Source organism: Panicum virgatum, chromosome 8K, assembly GCF_016808335.1.
Source record: "Panicum virgatum strain AP13 chromosome 8K, P.virgatum_v5, whole genome shotgun sequence".
NCBI classification, from domain to species: domain Eukaryota; kingdom Viridiplantae; phylum Streptophyta; class Magnoliopsida; order Poales; family Poaceae; genus Panicum; species Panicum virgatum.
The window spans coordinates 7,529,632-7,539,642 of NC_053143.1; the positions used below are offsets into that span (position 1 = coordinate 7,529,632).

General features: G+C 49.7%; 1 long non-coding RNA gene across 3 annotated transcripts; it reads right to left on the reverse strand.

The window, feature by feature from the left end:
• Positions 1-1,206: 1,206 nt before the first annotated feature.
• Positions 1,207-4,013, reverse strand: LOC120643781. Of its 3 annotated transcripts, none has more exons than XR_005663178.1 (4): positions 3,522-4,013; positions 2,587-3,010; positions 2,357-2,507; positions 1,207-1,551 (listed from the first exon to the last, which is right to left on the reverse strand). It is a non-coding gene; the product is annotated as an uncharacterized LOC120643781 (long non-coding RNA). The 3 variants fall into 3 exon arrangements; XR_005663179.1 differs by having other exon boundaries at positions 2,587-2,666; positions 2,927-4,013; XR_005663177.1 differs by having other exon boundaries at positions 2,587-4,013.
• Between the last annotated feature and the right edge of the window lie 5,998 nt (positions 4,014-10,011).

The following is a 10,011-nucleotide window of genomic DNA, read 5'->3' on the forward strand; positions in this document are numbered from 1 at the left end:
GGAGATACCTGGCTTGGCTCGTGAGGACATGCTCAAGGCGTACAGCATTCTTAGTCAAGACAGCTGCTGATGGAGATCAAGACTATTGAAGCCTGCTCTGTTTGCTCTTCGTGCACCGCAAACTTGCAACGCGACTGACGACGTACTTCTGCTAGCTGCTGGTTCTATGCTTCTGAAAAAAATACGTGTGTACAACAAGACCATACTGCAGGGTTTTTTTTCCCATTTTTATTATATATACACACCTTGCGCTTGCTTATTGTCATTTTGGATTGCGTGGAATTAACTCTAGTGTTTCCAGAATAATGGTTGATTATTGCTTTGTTTGATTCTAATACCAGTTTCAGTTATATGGTGTTCTGATATTCTTTGGAACACTAAAAAAAACTCCCATGTTCTAGGGGCCGCTACCGCGCTGCTGACTGGGCACGACGCGTCGCCTCCGCAGGGGGAATGCGGGGGGGGGGGGAGTGGAAGGGTGGCGAGGGAGAGGGGGAGAGGACAGAGGAAGAGGGGAGGCGGCGGCGGCGGCGGGAGGGATGGGTTCCGAGGGGGAGGGGATTGGGAGCAGGCGCGCGGTGAAGGAGAGGTGGGAGGCGTGCGTGATTGATGGGTGGGTAAGAGCCGCTCGCGGTATGAAAAGATTTTCGTTTCTAGAGGAAACATTTTCTAACGCTTAGTTTTGATGGGTTTGCACCTCTAGACCATGGTGACAACTGGATTTGTTGTGAGGGGTATAGGGTACAAGTGCTTTGCCTAGGTACATGCCAATTTTAATTCTTTTGTTCTTTATAGTACTAGTAGAGATGCACGTGCCTCAGGCACGTGTTACAAAAACTTAATGATAATTTACTTTGCAATTATATGAAATGTTGTAAATAATAATTTTTATTTACAGTAATATGCGCATGCAGAGATAACATTTTTTAAAAAAAATAGTCATAAGAATTTTATATTCAAGAACTAATAATTTAGCATTACTTGGAAGCACCAATTAGGACTAAAATACAATGCACTGTTCTAACCTTTAATTTTAGGTGGGTCCTTCTAAAACAAAAGATGTATCCTATGAACATCATAAGATTCTTGCATCCGTAACTAACATTCTGATTTTTTTTTCACCGTGTTTTGACCAGAATTTATCATGCACTGGAAACAATAAATATCTTTTTTGACATTGGGGCATGTACCCGAATAACGTATGACTAAAATAATACAAACTTGGATGTTGTCGTATGCAAGGTTCAAATGTCAAAAAAGTTTAAATGTACACATACATATATTCATCCTCCAAACATCACAAAAATTTAAATGCACACATATATATCCATCCTACTCTATTCTTGTTATACACAAAGCTAGTATACCAGAGAAAGAGGTTCCACACGCTCTACATTCTATTACCATGTTCTAAAATAACTTGCAAATGACAATGATCAATAGAATCTTGACTTTATGATTGCCACTCCTTGATGCGTTGGCCGCTGCCTTTTTCCTCCATGAACGCCGCCTCCAACCTTTTCCATTGTTGCTGCCACTGCTTGTTTAGCCCTAAATAACATAAGAAAAATTATCTAAACATGTGGACCTATTTCAAAATAGAGGAAATAGCTAGGAAAATCATCACCAGTATGCCAAACTAACATGAATTGAACCAACTTTTATCTCTATGCTTTAATATTGAATTTTATCGAGCAAATAACTCTGCTATGTCTCTTGTATCAAGGATCAATGAAAAACATTTATTCTTTCATGGTGTACAGATTTAACATCTAGAAAGGTTTAACATCCTAGTCAAGCAAATCACACCAGCATATTTTTTTATGTTCTTCCTAGCTCAAGCACCTCTCTTCATCTGCCCCACTGTTTCATGCTTGAGCATAAAAAGGTGTATCTGATACACCTCCTCTTAATATGATATCATCATCATATGGAGCAGGATGGAGAACAACACTAAGGAGTCGTAGGAGGCCAGGATTATATGCTAGAACATGCAGATCAGATTTTGCAGTAAAATTAACTCGATCACAAGGCATCTATGATCTATTTCATATATCATTTAACTCCACCACAAAAGGCATCTATGATCTATTTCTTATATCATGTTTATCCTGTGGTTACCTTGTTCTATTTCAGGCATTCGGAGCTAAATGAATTACTTGCTCCACAATCAAATATAAGGTAATTACTTGATATGTTACTCAATACTATTACTCAGCGTGTTAGCTTGACAAGATTTAAAACAATAAGAAACATTCTTTAGGAGATCGCAAGCAAAAAAAGGTATTATCGCTGCTTTCAATGACAAGTAGAGCAGTATAGTGTTATAAAAAAATGCATATGCAGGGAATTATACCTGTCCAATGCCATGGGATCCCCAATGATGTCATCAATCAGTGTCGTTTCCACCATTCACAATAAGTACCATAGCTTCAAAATCGTTAATTTATCCTTCTTGGCATCTTCAAATGTCGGAACTCAGTAGCAATGACACTTATATCAGAACACTTCAATATTCACATGACAACAAAATCAAGATTTTAGAATGGCCCAAATCAGATAAAAGGAAAAATGATCTTTGCTCACCCTCAAGCACTCAGCGGATCAAGAAGTCCTTTGAAAAATATGATGTTATTACCAAAGTTTTCCAATACCATAGAAATATTCTGGAAGAGGAAAAAATTAATAGACAAAGTCACTGGATTTCACATAATGCCAGAGCAATGCTAACTGAATAATAAAGAGGAACAAATTCAGTTTTAACATATAGGGGCTAACTGAATAGTGCAGAGAAACAAAGAAGCACATTTTCGAATAGCTTAAAACTATATAGTATTGTATAAGATAAATATGAGCTTCCTATGCATAGTGCACCATGAACAAATCAATTAGTTGTCAGGTACCCTGCGGGTTTAGTCCTGAGTACCTTTCTTGTATAATCATAGCAAAAATTCAGCCTCCAGATCCAAGCCTTCCTGGATCTCCTCTTCACCAAACATACACCATAAAACTGTAGAAAATACAAAACAATGTACATATCGAACTTGGATTAGTAGAACTTGACCAAACGTAAGCCATAAGGTTTTTTTGAACTATGGTCAACTTTATATATGTTACAGATGGGAACAACAAGGTTAACATCCTACTCTAGATTACTAATGTCTTATAACAATATGTATAATACATGTACAATTTAAGGCCTCACTGGTTTTACATTTTGAACACATGCCCTGAATAAAAGCATGTGCATTGATCTGGAGTAAATTTAGACTCCCAGACCATATAAGCTAGTCAGTTGCACAACAGTTTATGCATTTGTATTTTATTATGCATGTCAAGTGCTACTACATGTTCCAGTTGGACTATCTAGCCACAGTGTTGTCAATCCTAATAAACTAATTGCACTATTTTTTCAAAGCAAATGTCCGTGTTTGCCAACTAAAGATGAGCACATCGCATACATTGGCATATTGCCGAACAAATTGTTAACACAGAGGCTTCCACATATGCAAGCAAGTTACCTATAGAGATCCTGTCATTAAAGTTCAAACATCCTAGTCTACTTAGCATCTCCTTCCAGTTTTGTCCCCAACTGCTTCTTCATGGTGGCTATGATGCTTAGTGGCCGTGTCCATCAGGGTTGTGAGAATCTACTTCCTGGCTGCCAAATAATGCTAAATGGTTTGGAGCCAATTGATACTAAAACAATCAGGAATTGACCATTTAGATAAACCAAATTGTAGTTATGGTAGACAACACTACCAACAAAGGAATCTGAATTAAACAAAGGCGTGAAGCATTCACACATGAAATACTTGTTGGCTCAAAGAAATTGTTCCGTGATCAACAATATTAGTGTCCGGTTCAGTTTAAGCCCTGAACATTACAGACAAAGTCAGGTAAATATAACAACAAAACTGAATAGCGTAGCCAAATTATTATCATGCACTGTAAGCTTGACGGTTTGACCTGGCATTCCAAACGTCTGCTATAGGCTAGAGCTATAACCAATCCAAGTCCAGCATTGCCTTTGACATATTCAAATAATTAATGGTACAATTTACTCCCAATAGATTTCACAGTATCTCAATTTATATTGCTATTAATTTAAATGACACGAACAACTTTTTGGTAATTCACAACACAAATGAAGAATTCTAATTGGCCGACATTATGAGTGAGACTAACATTGGTTTTTACATTACAAAGGTTCAGGAACAAGAATAGTTCTCAAGTTATTTTGTGGAGTAGGGAACACCAGTGATGTCATTGACTTGCACGCAAGATAATGCTAGCAAATGCTTAAAGGCAAGATTGGTCAAAATCTAAAGAGATGGTTTCGACAATAATACAAGCACCTGATGTGCATGGGATGAAAGAGATGCAAATGGGGAAAATCCATGGATTTAAACGATGCAGACCTGGAATGCCGGAGTGGAAGGTGGCCGTGTAGCGGGGGTGGCGCCCGCGGCCCGCCGGGGAGGCCGCCGGCGGCCACGTCCTCGCTGGAGTGTGGCCCCACGCAACGCCGATGAGGAGGCGCGAACAGGCGGGGGCGGCACCCGCAGCATGCCAGGGAGGCCGGAGGCAGCTGCTTATTGTACGAGCGGTGGACCCTAGTCCGCCCAACGCCAGCGGGGAGGCGAGGGCGCCGGCGGGTGCGAGCTCCTTGCCGTGGCGGGGAGCCGGGGACTGGGTCGAGAAGCGACAGCGAGGACGGGGTGCGGCGGCGGTCGTGGGGCAAGTGGGCGGCGGAGATCCTGCGAGTGGAGTCATGAACCTGGCGAGGAAGTGTCCTTCACGCGTGCCGTCGACGATGGGGTGCGGCGGCGGAGATCCTACGAGGGGAGGCATGATCCTGGCGAGGCGCGTGTCCTTCAGGAGTGTCGTCCTGCTCCTCGGCATTGTTGCGCTCGGGCTCTAGCTCCTGAGCGTGGAATTCGCCGTGGTCGGCGGCGGGGCAGGGGGGGCCACAGACCCCGCCGTCCGGGCCGCGATAGCCGGGAGGCAGAAGGACCCATGCTCAAGCGGTCGTCCTGTCGCCGGACGCGTGGCGCACCCGCGAGTGGCGGCGGGAGGTGGACGCCACGCCGGACGGCATGCTCGCTGCGTCCTCCGGCGCGGTCGCCAGGAAGATGGAGAGAGCGTGGAGAGAAGTCACTGGGAGGTAGTCATGGCCAACGGCCCGGCCCGGCCCGGCATGATAGCGGGCCGGCACGGCCCGGTGGGGGTCGGGCCGTCGTGCCTCACGGGCCGTGCCGCTGCAGGCTTCGTGCCTAGTCTTCGGCCCACGCACGGTCCTGTGGGCCGAAAATCGTGCCGGGCCGACTCGAAAAGCACGGTCAGTTTACCAAGCCATACCGGCCCGAGGACTGCTTAGGCAAAAAAAAAGGAACGACGAACACGGACGGAAGGGAGGTGCTCGACCCGTTGCGATGGCGCAGTGCGCTCGGTGGCGGCGGCGTCCTAGGGGAGGTGGTGGCCGACGTCGCGGCCGGTGCGGTGTGCTCGACGCCGGATCTGGAGGTGGCCGGCGCTCACCGTCGAGGAGCTCGCCACCGGATCTGGAGGAGGCCGGCGTGCTCGCCACTCCGCCGTGCTGGACGCCGCTGCCGTGTGCTCGACGCCGCCGCGTGCTCGAAGGCGAGGCACTGAGGAAGTCGAGACTCGAGAGTGGGAGCGAGAGGCGAGGAACGGCAGCCGGAGGGGAAGCAGAGGAGGCGGAGATGGCTGCTCGCGAGGCCGCGAGAGAGACGCCACCGTGCGTGCCTGCGGGGAGATGGCTGCGCGCGAGACCGGAGAGGCGGCAGCCAGCAGGAAGGAAGGGGAGGGTGGAGTGCGGCGCGGGGGAGGGTGGAGTACGGCGCGGCCGCGCAGGGGAGGGCGGAGTACAGCGCCAGGGAGCTGTCCTGTCGCTGACTCGCTGTCGCACGGCGTGGGGATTGAGGGGATCGACTCTGGAGATGGGGAGTGGATAAGGAAGGGAATGAAGTAGGCCAGGCATTGTGGAATAGAATCCAGAGAGGCCTTTTAGGGGAGCTAAGCCGCTACATGCTGTGGCTGAGGGAATGTCGGGCCGCTGCCGGGCCGACCCTAAAAAGTCGGGTCGTGCCGCGCCAGCCCGCGGGCTCGAGAGTCGGCCCAAGCACGGCCTGCAGCATCGGGCCGGGCCGTGCTCGTGCCGGGCCAAATTGCCGTGCTTCGGGCCGTGCCGTCGTGCCTCAGGCTGCATGGACATGTATACTGGGAGGGGATGCGAAGAAGGAAAGAAACAGAGGGAGAGGGAGAAAGAGATGAGCTTGCAGTGTGATTCGCGGGACGGACAGGAGGTGAATGCAATCGCGAGTGTGGGTACGTTGGGCGGGTAAAGAAGATCGCGGTGACAAAATAATTTCATGAGGCAGAATCATTCTCCTTGTTCCAATTTTTTTCGGTCCACTATGATCCTGTCAACCACCAAACCCTTACAAGTGAGTCACCCGAAGGTGTTTTGTGAGGAGTATGGTTTGGTTAGTTTTGGTGACAGTTGTATTCAATTATTTCAACTTCTATAGTATATAGAAGAAGAAGATAGAAGAATAGATATAGATAGATAGATACAAAGATGCGCGGCTCTACTGCATATTGAGAAAAAAAATCAAACAACATAAGTAGACCATTGCAAAGCAATTTTTTTTGTTTTTGGAACAAAGCAAATTTTTGCATCCAAATCTAAAGCTACAGAGTTTGAAAAAAAATTTGTAAAAAAATTTGCATCCAAAAACTCAAAAAGAAAAAAAAGAAAAAAAAACTATTGGGGAGCTTGCCACCTCCTCCGAGGGTTAGCGCCCAGAGGAGGTCCCCGCCGCCGCCTGGGCGCGAGTGACTGGGGAGCGCGCTGCCATGCCGCACAAGGAGCTCGCCCCGAGGAACCCGCCGCCTCCGCCTCGCCCTGTCGCTCAGCTCCGCTTCCTTTGCCGTGCCACCGCTACCCCCGCCCAGCCCCAGCCACGCTGCTCCCGTCTTGCCGCCGCGGCTGTTGTCGCGAGCTCATCCGGGGGAGTCGAGATGCACTAGAGAACCAGAGTGGAAAGACGGAAAGAGAAGCGAGAAAGAGAGGAGGAAGAAAGGATAGGGACGACATGGGGCCCACCATGTGGATCACCTCTGCGGGGCGGTGGCAAATCGACAGTGAGATTCCTTTGAAACGGGTGACGGTAAAACAAAGATTGGGATAAACTACTTTGTAATTGAACTATAACTTTCCCCCCTCTTGATACAAAGATGCACAGCTAGCTCTCCTGCACATTGACAAAAAAAGAAAATCAACCAACATAAGTACCATTGCAAAGCAATTTTTTTTTCTTTTCGGAACAAAGCATCTTGTTTTTTCTTTTTTTTTTGAAGCAAACCACATCTTTATTTTTTTTAAACAAACCATCCTTGTTTTGGAAACAAACAAATTAAGCCGCTTGATTCCTTGAATAATCCTAGTCAAATTAAACTTGAACCTGCTACTCCAAAACCGTGTCTATAACCGACACGGCCGGCGAAACCTACGTCGCTCTAGTATATGATAGGAGTCACCGCAACGAAAACGACGGCCATGGAATTATCCGAAGCGCCGCAACCGCAGCCACCCTCTGGTTCGCCGGCGGCAGCAGCCTCCTACCCGCCGTGGGTGCTCCTCGAGTGCCGATGCGGCGGAGCCGGAGATGAGGACGAGGGCGGAGACGCGTGGACAGCCGCGGCCTGCCGTACCTCCGCGGGCGATCCCATCCGTGCCTTCGTCCGCGTCGCGGCGCCCCCGGCGGAGTCCCAGGTGTGGCTCCAGGTCAATGACAGATCCTACGCGGTGGTCGTCGCGGCGCATGGCGACTCCGTGCTCATCGCCGTCGGTTTCAATCAGTACGAACGGCAACCCGAATACTTCGTCTACAGCGCCGGCGCCGGCGCCGCCATGCCGCCGTCGTTGCGTCTGCTCCCTCCAACCTCTTCCCATATCGAAATAGAAGCGACCGGCCTGATCATGCTCCCCGCCCGCGAAGACGATGACCTCGTGGTGGCGTCCCTCGACCTGGTGCCGTCGGCGAGCGATCGCGGCGGCGGCGGCGCGGCGGCGTTCGAGCTCGTCCTGCTCCGCCGTGGCGACTGGAGCGTCAAGCGGCCGGCGATGGTCGGGGGCCGAGACGGGAAAGTGCTGCGGCAGCAGATGGTCGCCGGCGGTGGGCTCCTGTGCTGGGTCCGCCGCCGCTGCCTCATCTTCTGCAACGTGCTCGACGAGGCACCCGTCCTCCGGCGTGTCCCGTTCCCTCCAGTGGAGGCGGAGGAGGGGGACCATCCCCTCTTGTACCGCGGATCGACCCACGACGCGCGCATCGCCGCCGACGGCACGGTGAGGCTCGTCGCCGTCCACCCCCGCTGCTGCTGCGGCGGCTCCGGCGCCACCCACTGCCGGCGCTCCAGCAACGCCTACATCATCCGGACCTGGACGCTGCGCACGGACAACATGGCCTGGGCCATGGACGGCGTGCTCGACGCCACCGAGCTCTGGGCGCTCGACGCCGCCAAGGCCCTCCCGCGCGCCCAGCCGGCGTACCCCATCATCGTGAGCGAGGACGAGCCGCACCTCGTCTTCTTCATCGTGTGCGAGAGCTTCCACACAAAGAAGAACGCCGGCGACGGGACGGAGTGGATGATCCTGGTCGACACGAGGAGCAAGACGATACGGTCGGTGCGCCGCTACGACCGGGGATGCGGCTACTGGCGTGGAAGAATCTTCCTCCCCAGTGGCCTATCAGACTACTTCAATTCTTCCCCAAGGTGTAGCGATGTTGCTGCTGCTGCATCATCGGTGACCAAGAGCAGAAGCAGCGTGGTCACCGTCAATGAGGAGCAGCGGCTCGGAGAAGATGATGGCAGAAATTTGAAAGCACCAGCAGCTTCTGCTGAGGAGACGACGATCTTGGCTGTGCTCCAGGAGATACCTGGATTGGCTCGTGAGGACATGCTCAAGGCGTACAGCATTCTTAGCCATGACAGCAATGGCCGCCGGTTCAGGTCACTTTTGGGGCTGCCGGTGGATCTGAGGAAGGACTGGCTGCTGATGGAGATCAAGAGCAGTGAAGCCTGTTCTGTTTGCAACGCGGCTGACAAAGTACTTCGATCTGCTAGCTGGTTCTCTGCTTTGTTCTGACTTCTGAAAAATATATATTTGTGTACAACGTGAACATTCCGCTGTTTCTTCAACTTTTGTGATACAAACCTTGTGGTTGCTGATTGTGGTTTTGGATTGCGTGGAATTAACTCCAATATTTCCTGAATACTTTGCATGGTTACCATCCTTTCCCCCTAAGAGAGCTAACTCACTAGGCGGTGAAGCCTACCGATCTAATGAGCCGCTAAACAAAAATTTGCCAATAGAATTGGCTTTGTTTGTGAGACAAGTGAGTCCCGGCTCTGATACCAATTGAAAGAGATCGGGTGCTCTAGCCTAAGAGGGGGAGGGGGTGAATTAGGCACTAATAAAAACTTTGACCTATAGCTCCAACTAGTTTTCACAAAACGTAAACTAAAACATGCTATCTAGATGTGCAACTAGGTTGTTCTAGTGTGAAAACCCTATCCCAAAAGAGTTTAGCAACCTAAAGTCTTTCCTATCAAGAAACTATTCTATGAAAGTAAAGGCACACAAATTGCTAGTATGAAATGCGGAAGCTTAAAGAGCAGGATAAGAGATAGCAAACTCTTGACGCGGGTGTTTATCCCGTGGTTCGGTTAGCCACAAAGGCACACCTACATCCACGTTGTTGTAGCACTCACTAAGAGTATTGCTACTCGGCCACCAAGTCTCTTCCGTGAACATAATCACGGTCACCTTGGCCCCGGGTTCCACTAAGGAGCTTCTCCACAAAGGATGGGGGTCTCCACGTCCCCCGCACAAAGATGTCGTCGCCGCTCCACACCAAGTCGGAGGGTCGATGACGTTGCTGGCGAGCTTCACGCTCCAAGGTGCCGGCGCACCAAACTCTT